Below are 13,107 nucleotides of genomic sequence, written 5' to 3' on the forward strand. Positions count from 1 at the left end.
AATTTATGTTTGAAATTTCAGTTATGAAAGGGGCTAGATTCAATAACACTGACTAGGGACAGTGGCACAAAAGAAGGTCTTAAAGGCACCTCTACCTGCACATCATCTTCCTCTATCTCTGTGCTGGTGAGCAGTCTGCTCTTGTTTTGGGGCCAGCAACTTCTAGTCACAGATTGCTAACCTGTTTCAAATGGTCCTTACGGTCGGGTTACAGATAAATGTTTTAAGAGATTGGGGTGGCTCGAGAGCTTCACATACTATTTCATTTATGATGTAAACTTCATACTCGAAAGCATGATAATACCACAAAGTCAGAGCAAATTTCTAGATGGTCTGTGACATTAATTTTCGACCAAATATTCTAGGGGGAAAAATTACATTCGAAACAATAAGTATGTTGCTATGTAAATCAAATGGGTGTAGACTTTGTAGATGCTGGCAAGTCAGGCCTGGCATTTTTAGACTTAGAGTATAAGAGAATAAAGAATAGTGAAAAGTTGCTATGTAACCTCCTGAAAAGTACCAAACCCATTTAAGCCTCAATTTTTTACCTATTAAATGTGGCTAAGGAGGCTGGGGTTGTGGCTCAGAGGTAGAGAACTTGCCTAGCATGTGTGAGGCACTGGGATATTGTGTCCACCTATAACTAAAAAATAAATATTTTTTAAAAATGTGGTTAAGGCTCAAACATACTTCATGAGACTGTTTTGAGGATGAAATGAAGTAACACATCTATAGATTTACTGTAGCCTAGGGCACAGAAACTGTTCAATGAGAGAGTTTATTTGTTTCATAAATGCTTATGACATTGTTATTATTGCTGTCATCATCATTGAAAGGCTGTTTTGTAGGAAAATGATATAATAGAAGCAGGCATAAGAAGTGCGATTAGGCCATAGCAATGGTCTGCCAGAGAGTGTTAACTTAGGGAGGTCGGGTGGAAAATGGATCCTGGATTCCAAGGAAGTTGGGCTGGAACTGAACTAGAAAGGAAGCAACTGTTATGGAGGGAAGAGACAGCTATACAGAAGAGAAAAAGCAACCCAAGAAGCCCAGATGGCTGACAGCACTATAATTCCCAAGACTTAATAAGCTCCTCATAATTTGTGAAAGCCCGTTCTCCAATTGGGCAAACAGATGCATGTTTCCATATTTGCTTAACCATAGAGAAAAGAAAAATCCCAAAGCAAAACTAAATTACTGTTTTTGTTTGTTTGCTCTTGCAATTATTATCCCTCAGAACTTACTCCTATTTTATATATCATTCTTTCTCTTCAAAAGACAAATGCTCCAACAATACTTTGAAGGTAAAATTTCTATCCTTTCTGCGTTAACAAAAGCCAGACGTTCTTGTGAAAATACACTTTGAGGGAACCTATTCTTCGTGACAAGTTGTTTACTATTCACGGTTCTTAAGGTTTCCCAATCATATTGGACTGGGTCTACTAAAAAATTAACAAAAAGGATAATGGTATTTTTGTGAATGCTTATCGACTGCATAATTGGCTTTCTCCAAAGCAGTAACTCATTGTTATATTCAGTATTCACCTCCTCTTTGTTACATTCTAAATTGTTAAATGGTGAGATTTTGCTGCTTATGACAACATAAATGTTAATTTATAATACTCTTCATAGAATTTTCATTTCTGAGGGTAAATGTTATTTTTCCTAAATATAAAAATCAGAGGGGCCATAACCTTTAAAATATAGTTTGATACCTACCAATTTAGTTATAATGCCTTGAAAATAATATGAATAATAACATTGTGTTTTGTATGGAAAATGTTATAAAAAATTTAAAAGTATATCTGTCACCTGTGAATAATTTTATGAAATTTTTATTTTACATCAGTTTCTTCTTGAAAGAATTTATCTTAGAGGCAGAGAAAAAAATTATAAACAAATTCATAAAAATTTCAATTCTTTTTCATTTTACTTCCCAATGACTTGTATTTATTTTTAAAACAACTTTTAACAAAAGTCCCTACCACATATCTTCATGGATTTTTGTCAAATAGAGTAATAGTAATCTGTTATATTAAGAAGATACACAATAAAACTTCTCTTTGCTAGATTTACCTTTGAAGAGTCCTTGCTTGTATAATTAGAAGCAATTCACAACATTCGCTTTTTTAATGTTTGGGTGAATTTTGAATTTAATTTTGACAAGCAGAAGGATTTCTCTTTGGAGGTCTCCTGATGATGTGTTCATGCTTACAACAGCGGGGCGGGGGGGTGGGGCACGTAATCTAACATGTAAAAATGAACACAAACCTGGAGAACAGCGCGCTACATTTATCATCAAGCTCTTGTGTTTGGGGTTGTCGATCTGGCTTTTAAATTCCCCAGCACTGAGGCCAGAATGCTAACTTTGTCAAAAGAAAATCTGCAAAACTATTTTGTAGGAGATGGGGCTTATTCAGCTCTGAGACTTAATACTGGTTTTAAGCACTTGTAGCCGAATAAAGAGGGGGGTTGAAAAGAAATGTGGAAGGGACACAAGAGGGAATAAAGGAAACAAGAAAGGAGAAGAGCCATGAAAGGAATCTGAAAAAAGGAACAGTAATTAGTGGGGGAGCAAGCAGGAAATAGTGGAGACAGGGAAGGCTGCAGAGCGAAGGCTCACATTGCAAGAGGAGGCTGAGTTGTATTTTTGGAGCACAGCGAATATCCACTCTCTTCTCATCTATTATATTGCTGGCACTACAGCAAAGGAAACGAAAATATTTCAATATCGTGCTGTTTTTACAAGGCAATGGAAAGAAACTAAAACAGCCGGTTTATTCTGTTTATTTTCTAGCCCATTCAAGGGCTACTTTCCTACAAATTGTTTGGTGGTCGTGGGGGGGGGGGGCAATGAATATAAAGAATGTGCTTCTTTGTTTACACTCTTTGTTTGTAAACATGTGTCATCAAATTCTTCAAGGGCACCTACCTGCATTTGCTCTTCAATTTTCTAAGTCACCATACTAAATGAAGAACAGTTTATACTTTCAAGAAAAAAAAATTGAACTGCACAAGACATTTTCAAAGAAAACTTGGCCAGTTTTTCTAAGTACAAACACATTAACTCCTTTCCTTTACAATTTTTTGGCTCTGAATAAAATGTCACATGTGAGTAGTATATGTTTCTCCATTTGATAAAATCTACTTCACAGGGTGAGTGTGAAAGATGTGAGTGTCATTATTGAGCCATCTTCCAAGGGCTTCTCTCAACTCCCTTCCCCCACACAACATCCATCTTGCTTAAAGCCTAAAGGCCAGACTTCCCAGGCCCTATGAGGAAGGCAGGGGCCTGTGCCAAAACGACACTGATAGGGTGGGGGAGAAGGGGTGAGCCTAAGAACATGCCGTCTGTGCACAGAGATACAGTCCTGCCTCTGGCAGATCTGGAATCAGCACTTAGAACACTCTTAGCACAAATCTGCTGCTTCTCACGCTGACAAAAACTCTCTTCTGGACCAAACTAGTCAGGCCCCCCTGAGTCCTGTTTTTGACGAGGCCTTGACTTTGCTCCACAGCCAAGTTGTAGCAAGAATACTGCTTAAGTCAGTTTAGAGAAAACGTACTATCTTCAATATCTCATCAAATTCCTCATCTCCCACCTTTGATGGATAGGTCTTTGACCTAACTTCAGCAATAATCCTATTAATTCAGCCTGAAGCCCCTCTGCCCAACCACCACACACATCCCTGGTGTGTCTTCTTAGTTGTTTTCCATCCCCAATGTGCTCTTTGGTTATAAACATCCATTTTTTATTGTATTTGGAGGGGAGTCCCACCTCTCTCCCCTATTGCAATAGATTTGACACCAAATTGCAGTAGTCTTGAAAAAACTCATCCATACCTTTTTTCTTTCTTTTTTTTTTTTTTTTGGTACTAGGGATTAAACCCAGGTATATTCCCACTGAGCTATATCCTCAGTCCTTTTAAAAAAACTATTTTATTTAGAGACAGGGTCTCAATGAATTGCTTACGGCCTCAATAAGTTTCTAAGGCTGTCTCTGAACTTGCAATTCTCCTGACTCAGCCTCCAGAGCTGCTAGGATTATAGGCATGTGCCACTGATCACAACTTCCATATCACTTTAACAAAAGCAATAAAATACATTTTTCTTTCACAAAACACCAAGAAGCAGGTGGTTCCATATCACTGATTCCTGATAAAGAACTGAAATGACATGACAAGAACCATAGCAAGGTTGATTGGCATGGTAAAGGTTCAGCCTGAAAACCAGAGGTCAAGGGGCCAACTGTTATATTAGCATCAAGTAACCCACAGATGGTGAGCTCACTACCAGAAGTGTCATCAATAAAATGGGTTTATGAAAAAAGATTTTCAAAGATCAGATTAACTGGGGTCTTTTGGCTTCAATTTTTGCCTACTTTTTTATTTTTTATTTTTCTGCAGTACTGGGAATTGAACCCAGGGCTAGGCAAGTGCTTTGCCACTAAGTTACATCTCAGGCCCTTTTTATTTTATGAAACAGGTTCTAGCTAAATTTCCCAAGCTGGATTTAAACTTGCAATCTTCTTGCCTCAGCCTCCCAAGTAGCTGGAATTACAGGCAAATGCCACCATGCCCACCTCTGTCTGCTTTTGATGCCCAGAATTGATCTAGTGGAAGGATCAGGCCAGTAATACAGAACACAGTGGTCTGGAAACTAAGAGACAGCCTCAGCATCAAGGACCTAAAACCTAAGGAGATAGTAGCAAAAATCAGTAATATGATGCTGAGTTTGGGAAATGAACATAGTACTAGAGGAAGAAAATCTTAGATGCAAAGGCCCATGCATAGTTCTCTAAACACTTCTTGGAAAAGTCCTTTACCTCTGATGTGAATGAGAAAAAGAATGAGGTTGTAGGGCAATGACATCACTGACTGAGATATGTTGAATGTGAAATATGCAACAAAATGCCTGAGTATAATCAGAAAATACACAAAAAACATGAAGTAGTAAGAAGATATCAGATAATCAAAATCACTTGAATGGATCAGCCATCTAGTTTAAAATGTGATTAAAATCAAGAGGCATTACTAACGCATAGTTTCTTTGAGAATTAGCTCAAATTTTCTGCTTATAAATGATGAATAAATGGTCTAAGCAAATAAGAATTATTTCAGACCTCATTATCTAATTGCATCTCAATATTATCTTTAGCAACAAAATGATTTATTCTCTTATTATTATTTATTTTAGTTTTTTGCAGGACTGGGTATGGAACTTAAAGGTATGCTACCACGGAGATACATGCCCAGCTATTTTTTTATTTTTAATTTTGAGACAAGTTTCCCTAAGTTGCTCAGTCTAGCCTCAAGTCTGTGACCTCCTACAGCAGCCTCTGGAGTGACTGGAGTCACAGGACAGTGCCACCACACCAGTTTCTTTTGTTCTCATAATAGCAATAGGGAGTCAATCAAATCAACATATTTAACAAACTATGGTATAATAACCTCTTCAATAAGTTTTATCAGAGCATTATCCTGGGAGGTTACCCTGCTACCCTTATTCCAAATGCAGAAGGAATAGGCTAATTCTTGCAATGTCAAAACTATTCACTTAATATCTTTACTTCCTAGTTGGGGGCGGGGGGCAAGGAAGACCATGTTTTTCTTGGATATATAATACCCAGCTCTTCATTAATAAAATACACATACACTACTGGGGTGTACAGTGCTTGTCTAGTGTATAGTAAGACCCTGGGTGTGATCCCCAGCACCCCAAAAAACAAACAAACAAACAACAACAACAAAAAAACACAGGAGTTTCCTACTTCTCTTCAAATATTATTCCAGAAGAAAAGTCTACAGTTCTTATTCTCAAAAATCATTCTGATTTCTTTAATGGTTACTGATCTTTCTTCATCCCAATACATAAACCATCTTGGTGTTCTGAACCTTTTTCTACTTGCATGGCTCCTTACAAGTTGACTGAGATATAACTGGAGTGGACAGGGATCAAGTAATACACACTAGGGATCAATTTATCTTTGGCAAGAGAATTGACTAATAGGTTTTTTTCTGTCTCTAATTTTTGTGATTTCCCACTGTCAGAAGAATTCTCAGACCATTTCTTTTCTAGCTGTCAAAAGCACCTGCTCTCAGTCTTCTGCTCCACATGGGGCTGAGCCCTCTCACAGCTGTCTGATTCCGTCCCTGGTCAGAGCTCACACCTTTCTCTGAAAGCCTACATGAATGTAAAGGCTCAAGGCTTCTGGTCAACTTTCACTCTTTGCTGGCACAGAGAAAATGAGGGCGGTTGCCCATCCCACAAGCCAGGATGCCCACTCATCAGCCTCTTCCAAGCTCTGGAAACCAAACAGGAGCCGATTTGATATGAGATCAGCAAAACAGAGACTTTCAGGATGACTTTACTAAATTGTCTGGGACTCCAGCCAAAGCCCAAGTTAACCTTGGTTACATCACTAGTAAACGAATCACCTCCTTGTTGCAACAGAAAAGCAAGATGTGACCTTAGCTAAAATTTCGGCAAACTGGTGAGTTTTGTGAGATACATACATTTTCACAGTTGAGAGAGATTTTAAATAATAATATTTTGAATATTGCTGTTCTTTTAAATTTATAGTTCAAGATGCTTGGTATGGTATTATCAAAACTGATCAATATCATCATCAACATATGTGGATGCTATCAGCAAATAATTTATACAAAAACTCATATAAATTCATTATACATTATCTATTTATTTCTTCTAAATATACAAATATTTATTGCATGTGTACTCAATGCCAGATACTGTACTCTCCACTGGAGGTTTAACAGGGGGCAAAGTGAACAAGGTGCTTGTCCTCATGAAGTTCCTGGTCTAATGTTATTCTTTCATAGAACATATCCCTTTCCTTTTGATTCTAGAATAGTCTTTTTTTTTTCTTTTTGGTTGGTTTTAAAATATAGGATCTCACTAAGTTGCACAGGCTGGCCTTGAACTTATGGGCCCAAGTGCTCCTCCTGCCTCAGCCTCCCAAGTAGCTGGACTACAGACAGGCTAGTGTTTCTACCCTAGTCGGACCTTAACTTGCTCTTAGAGGAATGTCTATGCTAGTTCTTTTTTTTGAAATAGCTGACATGTCTTTTTTTTTTAAATAGCAGACTGTCTGCCAAGGACTCTGGTAAATACGTGGATCATTTAGTTTTCTCTGCTCAACAACTTTGTGAAATAGGGACAATTATCAGCCCCATTTAGAGATGGGAAAATGGAAATTATCTAAGGCCATGGTGCTATTCAGCAGTGGAATTGGGACATGGGACCAGGCAGACTAGTGCAGAGCTGGACTCCATCACTTGACTCTCCACTACACAAACTTCTCACACATCTCCGTCATTCCAGGTTCTCTTTCCTTTTATGCTGTGCTCCATGCTTCAATTATAATTTTTTAAAGCATTTTAATTTATGTCATTTTCCTCCTCAGATACATTCAGTGACTCTTTACCAATAATGGGTTATATACATAGGTCTCAGTCTAGCATGAAAAACCCTGTTCAGGCTTTCTCCAATCCACCTGTGCAAGTTTCTGGCAACTCCAACTATGGATGGCACATACTTAGGGGACTTGGACTACTCACTTTCCCCCAAAAAAACAGTCCCCTTATCCATGCCCCATTTTTATGTTCTTCCCTTTTTTAGAAATGTCCTTCTAGCTAGCTTCCAAGCACATGCACCTCCTCTCAAGTTTTTTTTTTTTTTTAAATTCAAACTGCAACTTCCTGCTTAGGGTCACCAAATGCTTAGGGTCACCAAATACCAGTACCACCTAGTACTGGTACCTTCTGCCATGTACTCAGTTATTTGTGGTCTCAGGAGAAACTATTTTAAAATGTGGAGCTGAGCTCTAAAGTCAGATTGGCCTGAATTCAATTCTAGCCTTTCAAATTTTTAGCTCTTAGAACCTAAGCAAGTAGGAGTACATCTCTCCATGTTCAAAATATTTTCATGGGGCTAGGGATGTAGCTCAATGGTAGAGCATGTGCTTTTCAATATGCAAGACCCTGGGCTCTATCCTCAGCATCAAAAAACAAAACAGGAAAACCCTTCCATAGCTTTGCATTGCAATTTTGAGAGAAAAGCCTTCTGGAATCCAAAATAATTTTTTTTAAAATTCAAATTCTTTTAAACTCCAAACTCTATGAAGCCCACCTTCCTTCCCTCTCCAGTCTTGTTTTATAATAGATGCCAATCTTCTCTTGAACCACTAAGTTCACCTTCAGAAGCTGGCTTTCCATTTCTCAAGTGCTCCAGCAAGCTCTTGCCTTTCCAAGACCTTTGCAGTTCTCTTCTTTTGCCTGACACATGCCTCAAAATGTTCTCTCCCATCTTTCAAGTCTCAGTTTTAAACTCATCACTTTTTCAGAGAAGACTTCTCTGACCAACTGATCCTCATCCACCCTGGACATTTCTCTCATGGAAGCCATTTCGTTTCCTCGCATATGTTGTGATAACATATTTTTGTGGTTTAATTGTATAAGGCTTATTTTTCCACTAAACTTGCAAGCTCTGATTTGTCCATTTTCTTTTTTATTCAATATTTTATTGGTGCATTATAATTATGTACAATAGTGGAATTCATTGTGATATATTTGTACATGCACATAATATAATTTGATCAATGCTGTAGTCTGTTGAGACTGTATAATTTATAAAGGATAGAAGCTTTTTGTAATTTTTTCTTGTGTGGGGGACTGGAGATTGAACTTAGAGACACTCTACCACTGAGCTAACCATTCAGAAAACTGGGGAGTCCAAGAGTGTGGCGGCAGCATTGGCTGGGAAACTGGTGCATCATAACTTGACAGAGGATATCACAAGGTAAGACAGAAAAAAAAAATGCATGCTAGCTCCAGTCTTTGTTCCTCTTATTATAAAGTCACTAGTGCTATAATGGGGGTCCTACTCTCATAATGTCAACTAATCCTAATTACCTCCCATAGGCCCCACTTTCAAATACCATTAACATACGAATTTGGAGTTCAAATTACCAATGCAAAACATTTTGAGAGATGCATTGAAACTATAGCAGCTCCCATAAGGAGAGGTGATATGCTTGGTTCATATGATATCCCAGCTGTCTGTACAATGGCACATGTAGATGCTCAAGAAAGACAAAGAAATAAATCTCTCTTTACCTCACTTTTCTCATTTATAAATAGGAATTACAGTAACCTAAACTCACTGCTTTTAAAGAGCTGACCACAATATTTTCTAATTATCTTACTGTATTGTGTGCATGTATAAATATGTAACAACAAATCCTATCATTATGTACAACTGCAAAGCACCAATTAAAAAATGTGGAAAGACAAGAATAAAAGCTGACCATAAAGTCTGCACAGAAGTGGTGCTCAGAAAATATTAGCTACTCTCACTTCTACTTCCAAACTTCACCCCTCCCGTGGAAACCACCTTTTCTTTGTATCCTTTGCATGATGTGAGCACAGAGCTTTGAATATCATGGGCATCCATCAATACTTCCTGAACTGAATTAAGCATGCCATCTGAAATCCCAATTTTTGTTTCTACCAAATTTACTGAATTTGACTTACCTACAGAGATCTACTTTCTCCATAATCATACAATGAAAGATCTGCAACCTTTGCCGTTGTGATCTACTAAGGAAGTACAAACAGGAGTCTAAAATAACACACCAGCATTCATCGGTTCTTTTGCTTTCACATTTGTGAAGAATTATCTCTTATATGACTTGTTTTATATATAGCATAACATAAGCAGGCAAACAACTATAATATTCAGATTAAAAAATCACTGACTTTGTGTGCATATGGTCAAAAATCAAAATTCAATTGTTCAGCAAACAGAATTTGAGAATTTTTGCAAACAAGGTCAAGTGTAGGATTCATGATCAGGAACAAAATTGTTTTAATCTTATCCTATGGATCATTAGCAAGCCGTCTAAGAAACAGAGGAGGTAGTAAACAAAAAATGTGCTATCGCTTGGGTGACCATTTAACTTAATGACCAAACCAAGACATTTTTAAGACTAAAAGGAGACAGTGTTGATAGCACTGAGACAACAGACATAAACCTGGATTATTCCAGGTTATATCTTGTGATTTGGCTTTGTGAATAGTTCGATTTTGACTCTATGGCACTAACAAAAATAAAAGATTTTGGTATTTTTCAATCAGTGTGTGTGGAGCATGTTCAATAGTTACTGTCTACATTTATTTTTGATGACATAACCTTAGAATATTATTCAGCATAATACAGTATCAGCAAAATAACTGATTCATCCTGGCAAGGGTCACTGAACTAAAATACCAATTTGACCTCAAAACAATACAAACTCCTGAAGGAGAGATTCCAAGGTCACCACTGTGATGTTGGAGCTTTGGTGTGGTGAAAAGCACAACCATGTGCTCCATGTTTGGGGACTTGTGACATGACTGTCTTTATCCCTCCCAAATAAATCTTAGCTGACATTTGAATCTGTATTTTCAAAACATGTCAGTTTGTTACATTTACTGTACTTTAAATGATATTTAAAATTCAGGTAAATAATGTAAAGAGAAAATATCAAGGACTTGAAAGGAATATCTTTAAATATGATGCAATCAGGTAGATACATGTGCAGTGTTTGGAGACATTGATGTAGTGATATTGAGGAACTGCTGACAATTAGTCAGAAGATGGAGCAGAGGTCTTGTAAGAAAATTACTCCCAGGTGACAAAATATTGAAAATTCAATTATACTGTGTTTATTACAGGCTTACATTAGCAACTATATTTCTAATAAAGGCCTTGATAATAAACAAATTAATGGGAACACAGGGGAGTACTATTAGAAATATTTTTCCCCTTATGGTATTCTATAATATTGATTTCTAAAGTGCTCCAGATGACAGTATAAGTCTTGCTAAAGAAATTCTTAACATAAATTATATGTATAAGAACATGACATATTAAAGTACTCAAGATTATGAAAATAATTTTAATATATAATGACAATGTGCAATAAATTTAATGCTTAAAATTTCAATTTATGCAAGTGTATAAATCATTTAGGAAAGAAAATCAAGTGAATGCAAATAAGAAGAAACCATAATAAGGGATGCACAAATGGTCTGAATTATAATTAAAACAGTATGTCATGGAAGTTAATACGTTCATTCTCCTTTTTACAAATGTGATTTAAAAACACATCCAGAACATGAAATTCTTTATAAAACATTTTTTTTCAAGTGGGCAAAGAGCACAAATATCTATTTTCCACTAAGAAAATAATAACCTTTGATTGCACAGGGCTAAAGTTTTATTGATTGTTCCCACCATTTATGACATGCCTAGTTCAATGGACACTTCATTAATTCATTCATTTGTTGAAATTTCATTTAATTAGCTTACTCTTTTGGAGCTGGGGAATGAACCCAGGACGTTAGGCTTGCTAAGCATGTACTCTATGACTGAACTCTACCCCCGGAACCTCGATTTTTGAAAGAAATTAACTGAGTGTGCATTTTGGGTGTGACTCTGTGGGTATACAATGCAGGCAATAGGCTTAGAAGCCTGATTCCTCTTTCTTAGACATTTATGAAATACAAGGCAGATACACAGATAACCTCAAAATAATGCAGAAATCATGAAATACCATGGAAACACTAGGGAGAATAAAAGCTGTGGGGATTTAGAGGCAGGCCAACTCAATTACCCTTTGGTTGCAAGGACAACTAAAGGAAGGGAGACTAAAGTTGAACCTTGAAAGACTGGGAGGATTTTGATCAGGAAGGAGTAGCTGGGGGTTATTGCAGGTTGTCAGCAATGGAATGATCAAAAGCAAAGAAACAAGAAAGCACATGGTTTACTTACAGGATGGCAAATAATGAGGAAGAGTCCATTTTTATGTCCTCACAAGGAATCTCAAGGAAAGAAGAGGAAGGTAAAATTGTTTAGTACTTAATAGGAAACACAAGCACAGAGAATGTTAAGACTCCCTAAGAAGGTTGATTCCACTTCTGTCCTATCTTTGCTGGTGAGGAGGGGTTTATGAAGCCAAGATCAAAGGCACTGCAGGAAAGAAAGAAATTTCTAAATGTAAGAAAGGAACGAGAGAAAGGCATTTGAGCGGTCCCTGAACACTCAGGCCTAAAAAAGTTTTGAAATAGATAGTTTGAACTTGATGTAAGTATATGGCAATGGAAAGATTTCAAGTAACGAAGGAAGGCAAAGTAATGAGTTTGAAATTTTGGAAATGGTAAGTGGGAAAGAAAAAACAGAAAATTGAGCTCACTTTGGTAAATCATTTTGATTGCCATGATGAAAAATATATAATGCCAGTCATCATATGATTTTATAATATTTTAAAATTTTTATAGTGGTTTATGCTTGAAAAACTTCTTTTAAAAATTTCCTTTGTGAAAGAGAATCTGTTTGGTTTATAACTCCTCAGTGCAGCTTTAGATGGCAATGTGATTTTAAATAAGAAGAAGAACAGAAAAGATATTAAAGCAATGTCTGGTGGCCAACAGAAAAAGAACAGAATTAAAATTTAACTCAAATTTAGGCTATAAACAGAATAAAATAACAAAACTGGGGTGATACTATAAGTAATAAAAAACATGGTTAAAGAACTAATGTTAAAAAGAATAAAGATCATATGCATGGTGTATTGCTCAAAACAAGGATAAATGAATGAAGAAAGATTAAAGGACAAAAGGTGACTAAAGAAGTCTGAAATGCACAAGTGACTCTAGTTCCTAGTAGAGTAATTTCTAACATACTATATACTAAAAACCCTGGTAGGTTTTGTTTTTCAGTCTTACAAGCCTTAAAGAGTCAAGGAGAATGCCTTGGCTCTATTTGTTGAAAGAGTAAAGAAAAAATAAAATAAGGGGATCTCGGAAAGCAATGCTTTCTTAAAGTGGGGGAGAATCTGAAAAAAAGTCCAAAAACGTAGAGCTGAAAAGGGAACCAAAGAGAAACCTTTAGAAGGTGACCCCTCAATAAGGACATGATAGGTTGGGGTTAGAGTTCAGTGGTAGAGTACTGGTCTACCATGCATAAAGCTCTGGGTTCGATTTTCAGCGCCACATATAAATAAAATGAAGGTCCATTGATGGCTAAAAAAATATTTTTAAA

Source organism: Marmota flaviventris, chromosome 3 (genome assembly GCF_047511675.1).
Source record: "Marmota flaviventris isolate mMarFla1 chromosome 3, mMarFla1.hap1, whole genome shotgun sequence".
NCBI lineage: Eukaryota > Metazoa > Chordata > Mammalia > Rodentia > Sciuridae > Marmota > Marmota flaviventris.